General features: G+C 43.9%; 1 long non-coding RNA gene across 1 annotated transcript; it reads right to left on the bottom strand.

Annotated features, from left to right (window-relative positions):
* Positions 1-1,543: 1,543 nt before the first annotated feature.
* LOC109323352 lies at positions 1,544-5,387 on the bottom strand. The gene is made up of 3 exons (XR_002104631.1): positions 5,307-5,387; positions 2,701-2,787; positions 1,544-1,892 (listed from the first exon to the last, which is right to left on the bottom strand). It is a non-coding gene; the product is annotated as an uncharacterized LOC109323352 (long non-coding RNA).
* Between the last annotated feature and the right edge of the window lie 1,854 nt (positions 5,388-7,241).

Genomic DNA, 7,241 nt, shown 5'->3' with positions numbered 1-7,241 from the left:
GCCTTTTAAAAATGGCCACAGGCAGCTGCAGCCAGAGCCTCCAGCTCTCCCTGGCTGCTGCAGGGGTCAGTGCAAGACTGAAAGAGGTGGAGCCGACTGCTGCCAAGAACATCAAAACTGTTCCCAAATCCCCGCACATATAAATGCCTGCCCAATTACTCTGGAGTAAACCCATCCCACAGAATTAGTATATTTAGAAGTACCCAGTATGACCTTACACTGGAAAAGGGCCACAGTCACCAGGTAGGGAAGCAGCTGAGGGGGAAGCAGGGGGGAGAGTTGCAGCTGAGCAGGAGCTGGGGCTGGCAGTAGCATGGAGCCTGTGCCCAGAGGGGCGATGGGAGGACAGAGCTTGGGTGGGCAGGTTGTAGGTATGAGGTGGGGGGAGTGGGGACCCCCGACACTCCCCCCACATGGAGCACTCCACTGAAGACAGCAGCAACAGCAGGTGGTGGGCACTCAGAGTGCCAATGCCCTGTGCAGGCACTGCCTCCCAGTGATGCATAGCTTCAACCAGCACTGCATGTGGTGGCAAAGAGTGCAGCGAGGCCAGCCTGCCTCTATCACATGGGTCTTCTCATGGTGCACATGCAGCTCCATGCCACTGGGGGAACCCCTGCAAAATGGGGCCAGATGTCTTCCCCATCCCCTGGTGTGCAGGTCCCCAGGACTCTGCTGGAAGTGGAGGGGAGCCCCACCCCTACTTTCCTGCAGAGTCCTGCCTCCTGCATGGCAGGGGGCAGGGAGTCAGTCAAGTCCCTTGCAAGGGGCTTCCCCTGGTGGTGTGGAGCTGCACATGCACCATGAAGACCCCCACACAAGAGGCAGGCCAGCATAGCTGTCCTCCTTACCACCATGTGCAGCACTGGCTGGAGCCATGTGCCACCAAGTGGCGGCACCTGCATAGGGCACAAGCACCCTGAGTGCCTGTCACCTTCTGTTACCCCCCATGGGGGGAGTGTATGGTGGTCCCCACACCTCCCCTCCCTCACATCCCACAAATGCCATACACGCACACCCAGCCCCTACAACCCCCCATATACACACACTCCCAACATACCCTGCTGCCCCCATACACACAGCCACACTCCCTCACAACCCCCCCCCCCCACCCCAACCATGACCCCACATACAATATACAAAAGACTCTGTTTTTCAGTTATTATGCAGGCAACTCTGTATACAGTACACAAACACAAATCATGACAAAAATATTTTTTGCAATAAAATTAAGATATGTTATAATAGGTGTTTGACTTTTAATATATGTTTTTTTTCCTGGTTCCAAGATGGCAACCCTCTCTCTACCAAAAGGAGTACTTCCAGAGGGTAAGAGGAGGGACTCCTGGTGGCAGAGATCAGGGGTTTGGGGCAAGACTTCCGGTGCCAAAGTGGCAACCAGGGAGCAAGGCTCCTGTCAAGGCATGGGGCTACCCTGGCAGCCCTCTTCAGCTCACTAAAACTTCTTAAGTGGCCCTCCAACTGAAATAATTTCCTGCCATTGCCTTAAGGTGTGACTGCTCCAAACTCAAGCTAGCACTAACACCAGTCAACATTTGTGCAGTGTGTAACACGGCCCCAATACTGTATTAAGGATTTAGTCAAAGGGAATGACCTAGCTACATGCACAGTTCAAGCAAACAGGTCTTATGCCATTTTGTCCTCATAATATTTAAAGTCAAGTCAGAAATATTATACACAAGATAGGAAAGAGCTGCTTTCTTTTTGTACTCGCATATTAAAAATGTCCAACTTCTTAAATGCATCTGCAGTATCTTGTACTTGCTGCAATCACTAGAGCCATGTGTGATAGAAGCAATTTCAGCTCATTGGTGGGGTTTAGATAACTGTTAGTTTGCTTTAATCCAAATAGGTTTGTACATCCAGGAGTTCTGTTCAAATTTGAATCAGAGTGGGATTAGAATGATAAATCAAGCCTCAACCTAAACACTACATTTAAAATAATTTTAGGCAGAACTCTGATAAATTATCCATGTTTCCTTAAGAAAACTGTATATCTGTAAACTTTTTTTCTAGATCTCAATTTTTTTGTAATCAGTTTCCTTAGATCTCCTTTATTTTACATTGTCTTTTGATAGTGCGTGTTGTTCTGCAAATCTTACTCACCTCCCAAAAAGCAGAGTGAGTCAGGTAGGCTCCCTCTCCAGTTTGCTGCCTGACTGCCATAGTGCATGGGAAGTACAAGGATTTCTCTTATCTGTTGCCTCCTGAGGGGCTAACTTCTTGCATCTAGCATCCCTGCCCCCCCCATTCTCTTGCATGCCTATGCAAGAGTCACCATAATATGTCCCACAAATTTTTGCTCACGCTGATTAAGATGATACCGAAGTGCACCACAACTATATGAGAATCTAATAATTCTATAGCCTGAGGCTTGCTGTTACTCTGGTATAGTCCAAGTACAATACCATTTCTTTGCAATACTTAGCACTGTAACTGTATGAAGCACACAAATCAGTAGTTCCTTTTCAGTGACTATCTCAGTTACTTCTGTGTTCTGAATTCAACTCTCCCCATATATTAGGTACTAAAAAAAGAGAGGTTGTAAGTCAGAATGAAATGGCTGCAGTGCGCATTTACTGTAAGCTGTCTGTGTAGCAGTAGATGAATGCAAACTCTTGGAATTAATCAACTAGGGCATGACCTTGCTGAAACATTTATGAAAAAATAGTTGCAAACCTTACTAACATACTCTCTTCTCACTTCTGTATCTTCCTTTCTGAGATGTAGAGGCTCGTCTTCACTAGCCCCAGTTCCTACATTGCTCTTGGGAACAAAAAGGACAAGAAACACTAGAGATATATTTGATTATGTGAGCTGTATAAATCACTCTGTATCATTAGATCCTAAATGAGTGCAATAATCTTCACAATAGTCAGTGAGCAGAATCAGATTTTTACAGAGGACTCTCACTTGAAACATGTTGTGTAAACCTTGATTTCCCCTCCAGGGACCATACTTACACACTGACAGTCTTCATTACAGTCAGTGTAAAGGTAAAAGAAGTAGCTACTGAAGTTTTCTATGCTGGTTACCAGTAAGAACATCACAAAAGAACAACATCTCTGTTTCCTTGCCTCATTTTTTTCACAGAGCTGTGCTCAGGAGGCCATGAGGCCTAGAAGCTAGTTAGTATTCCTATTAAGCAAAATCGTTAATTTTCCAGAGAGCTTAGAGAACATGTGGTAGTAATAATAATGGTAGGTCCCAGATATTCCAGGATGTGATACCTGGCATTTTTCCAAGAAGCAGGTCTGTTTTAAAATTTTGGAAATAGTGAGGGCATTAGAAAAGAGGTAATCTAGAAAATTACCTGGGACTGTGGCCTCATGAGCTGGTTCAGTTTAGATTAAATGGAAAGATAAACAGTAGGTTTATAGCTAAGGCTCTCAGTTTCAAAAGGGAAGCTATGAGAACTTATGAAAGCTAAATAGTGAAATCAGACTGAAAAGCTTAGAGGACTTAAATGTGGAAGAGGTATGGAATTCTTTTGAGATGAAACAAAGTATTTCAAACTTGAATCACAAACAAAGGGACAAGCTTGGAGGGAGAGACTTCAGAATTAACTAGATAAACAACTACCTGAAATAAGTATGTTAGGAGTAGTAAGGGAATCTACAAGGATTGGGGGGGGGGAAATGATCAGCAAAGAAAGATACATAGATCAAAAAATGGAAGATAAGTGAGAACTGTCAAAAGCAAACCTGAATTAGGTCTTGCAAAGGTTATTAACATACATATTAAGTTTTGTTAGCCAAATAAATAAAAAGAGAATATATTTTAAAAGGTGGGACAATATGCAGTAAGAAATGTAGTTGATATTAAATATAATTCAGACAATATACAGGGTTTTCCTCAGTTTTCACTAAAGACAATGATATCTAATCTAGATGCAAAGGCAGAATGGATAGTGGGAATAAGGGTATGAATTTGAAAATTACTGTCTGAAGTAGAAGCAAAATTCAAAGAGCTTAATGTCCTCAAACTGAGCAGGCCAAATAATCCCCTTCCCAGGACTGAGAAAGAACTATCACATTGAACAAGAATGTTTACAAATCTATAAGTGTGGGGTCCATGTTGTAGAGTTGGAGAACAGAAAATATAGAACCCTATGTATGAGAAACATGGAAAAGAGTGATGTGGGGAACTATAGGCATGTTCCCTTTTTCAATAATATTTCATGTAGTAGCAGGGGATAAGACCCTCTGCTGGCAAATGGCCCCTCTCCATCTCCATCACCCTGTGTTCTCCCACCATGCCTTGATCTTGAGTGATAGAATGGGGTTAACAGGGACATGCCTTCTTCTTGAAGTAATTTGTTGCATAGGTGAAGGAGAGGCCTGCTTGATGTCTTTATGGGGCTCCTCCTTCCCCCTACACCCAACCCACACCTCCGGCCAGAAATGACAGAGTTATAGGCTGTTTTGAGTTTTGCCATTATATCTTATGAGCAAAAAGTCAAAACAGTTTCACCATTTTGATGGAACAGAATGGAACAGGTGTTTCAAATTTAAACAAAATTTGAAACAGAACACTGTTCCATCAAAATGCTGGTCAAAACAGAACACTGCCACATCACACGGCAGTACTGCATAGTATACTGGCCACCCATGTTCAAAAATATTGAGTCCAAATTGGAAAAGTGTCAAGAGATGGGATCCCCAGGGATGGCTGTGATACCCCTAGGGCTCCCTGACAATGCCAATCCAGCCCAATGGACACCCTCTTTCTTTCCTGCCATGTCTCATTGTAACTATGATAAATAGGGAGGCTGCCCTCAAGTTTGTTTGGACACAGTCCTGATGGACCCCACTGAACCCTTCGGGTTCTCAGACCCCTTTTGGGTCCCACTCCAAAATGGATGTCTCTCAAGACACCCTCAGCCTTATGGGCTAGATGCTCCAAACCACCCCTTTAACATGCCCCAAGCCTCACAGATAGCATTCACACAGTGTCCCTCCAAGGCCTCAGTTTCACTTAGCCTCTCCGCAGCCCTGTCACTCTCTCTCTCTGCACCCACACTGGTGCTGAGGTCTGTGTACCCCAAATACTGTGCCCACACTGGCACTGGGGTCTCCACACTGTTGTGGGCCCCAATGAGGCCTCCTTCTTCCCCAATAACCTCAGCCCAATCCTCCACTTTACAAACAGAAACCAAAATATGAGCCCCTGGCAAGCAGCTCAGGGTGTGCTGTGTCCCTTTAAAAGAATCACCCTTCCCCCCCAGCACTACGTGACTTATAGACAAGGGAATCTATTGAGCTCCTGAAGTCCCTTAATCTTACCAGAAACTGAATGGGCAGTCAAGCCTCTTCACTTAGCTTCCTCTAGGAGAGCTCCTTCCTCCTTGGCTGCTGGCAGAGAACTGACTCTGTGGTTCCAGACCCGGGGTTGATATGTGCCCCAGGCCCTGCCTCTTCTGGTCAGGTGACTGCCTGTAGGTGCATGTTAATTCCCTCATTCCTGATGCCATGGTAACTTGCAGCTGAGGGGTTCCTGACTGACTGCTAGGGCTCTCTCCCTAGGCAGTTTCAGCCCTTAAAGGAGTCGGCACCTTAGTGCCCTGTGACAAAAAGGTGCCGAGATTGGCTAATAGGATGATCAAAAGTGGAGAGTCTGTGTCAGGAGAGGGGACTAAAGGACCATGGCTATTTGACTTAGCAAAAGGAAGGGAATATGATTATTCTCTCTAAATATATTGGGAGGGAGGGATGGAGAAGAGCTGTTAAAGCTAAAGGTGAATGATAGAACAAATGAGCAAAACTAGCCATGAATAAATGTAAAGTGGAAATTAAAAGTGATGTTCTGGTGTTCTGGAACATCCTACTAGACGTTGTGGGGGAAAAGTCCTAAGTACTTTTAAGATAGAGCAATTTACTGTAAACATTATCTCCTTGTATCTCTTAACCATATTTTCATTTTCATTTTTATCCTTTTTATTTTTTTCAACCTTTCTTGTGGAACAAAAAGACCCTTTTAAAATGCCCAATCTCTGTAATCTTCTTCGCAACTTGACCAAGCTGCAAGATAAAAAAAAGTCTGATGTTTGAGGTAAGCACTCAGCGGGTATAAATTGGCAGTGCTTCACTGAAACAAAGGGATCTAGTCCAGTTTATACCAAGTGAGGATTTGGCCCATTTTTTTTATATATATAGTAGTAGAGACAGCATAGATGCACAACGTATAGATAATAATTACAGGTTGGCTTGCACAAGCCCAAGAGGAGCATTGAAGAGAATTGGTGATTCATGACTCCCACCCTGTCCCTGTGTCCAGGTGGAACCACCCTCCCTCTACACTTCACCCTTTGCACTTCACTGGATGACATTTTTGGTGGACATTTACTTCTCATCCTGCCATCCAGAGGAAAGGGAATAAAGGTGCTGGAAGCTCTGCTTACCCCACTGCAACTGGGCCAAAAGGTGTAGCAAAAAAGAGAGTGGCATGTCTTACATCTCAGCACAGCCATGTTAATACCAAGCACACCTCAGCTCAGCATTTGATTTCTGTTTAGAAGTGCAGTGCAGATGTAAAAAGCAATTGTAAACACTACCTTGTTTTGTTCTTCCAATCCCCCAAAATAGTTGCCAGCCTGACGTTTTTCCAGAACAATAGCTTGCCAGCCTGACATCTTGTTTGACAAGTTCCACTGCAGGGAAAGTTGTTTTGGGTTAGTTTAATAGGAATGGCAGGGAAACTGGCACTTGACTTAAAGACTGTTAGAAACAGCACTCTAATAAAGTAATGCCATGAGTAATGCCATAGTGTGAGGTCAGGAGTAATCAAGACATTTCATTTTCCTTTAGGAGAACTCCGCTTAGTGTATTTAAGTGTTATCCGCAGCTCTGCTCATTTCAAAATAAAACTGCTTCTTAAAATGTAAAGCATATGGCTTCTAGTTTACGACACTATTTAAAATACAAGTTTTCAAACACAATCAGGTTAACCACTGTCCCATTCACTCTAATGTATTGTGACTATTTCTCCTAGCCAGCTGGTATTTTACTTGTCCTCCTCTAAAAAGAAATCTTCCGTATGTCTTATATAAGACTGTGCAAAGCAAGAATATAATTATTAGCTTGTATTTCTACCTCAGGGTTTTGTGTGGCTTATAAACAATGTAGGCGAGATGCTTCGGTGGAAATAGTCACCATGAATTTTCTTCCTCCTCTTTCTCCTGAAAATACAATGTACTAATCTCTACCGCTAGCCTGCACTAA

This window comes from Crocodylus porosus, unplaced genomic scaffold, assembly GCF_001723895.1.
Source record: "Crocodylus porosus isolate Cpor-Errol unplaced genomic scaffold, CroPor_comp1, whole genome shotgun sequence".
Lineage (NCBI taxonomy): Eukaryota > Metazoa > Chordata > Crocodylia > Crocodylidae > Crocodylus > Crocodylus porosus.
This window is presented reverse-complemented; position numbering and strand designations above follow the sequence as displayed.